A 612-nucleotide genomic window follows, 5' to 3' on the forward strand; every position below is an offset into this window, starting at 1 on the left:
CCAAAACCATGCTTGTTCTGGGCATTCAGTGCCAGCTCCTCTCCAGGGTGCAATTCTGGCATTCAGCGCCCAGATGATGCCCATTTTGGGCGTTCAGCGCCCAGATACTGCCCATTTTGGGCGTTCAGCGCCAGAACCATGTTCTGTTCTGGCGTTGAACGCCAGGCAGGTGCTTCCTCCAGGGTGTGATTTTTCTTCCGCTGTTTTTGATTTTGTTTCTAAATTTTTCGTTTATTTTGTGACTCCACATGATCATGAACCTAAGAAAACATGAAAAACAAAAATAAAATTAGATAAATAAACATTGGGTTGCCTCCCAACAAGCGCTTCTTTACTGTCAATAGCTTGACAGTGGGCTCTCATGGAGCCTCATAGATGTGCAGAGCTTTGTTGAGACCTCCCAACACCAAACTTAGAGTTTGGATATGGGGGTTTGACACTAAACTTAGAGTTTGGTTGTGGCCTCCCAACACCAAACTTAGAGTTTGACTGTGGGGGCTTCGGTTGACTCTGCTTTGAGAGAAGCTTTTTCTGCTTCCTCTCCATGAATGCAGAGAGAGATCCTTGAGTTGTAAACACAAGGTTGTCCTTATTTAATTGAAGGATTAATTA

Source organism: Arachis ipaensis, chromosome B09 (assembly GCF_000816755.2).
Source record: "Arachis ipaensis cultivar K30076 chromosome B09, Araip1.1, whole genome shotgun sequence".
Classification (NCBI taxonomy): Eukaryota; Viridiplantae; Streptophyta; class Magnoliopsida; order Fabales; family Fabaceae; genus Arachis; species Arachis ipaensis.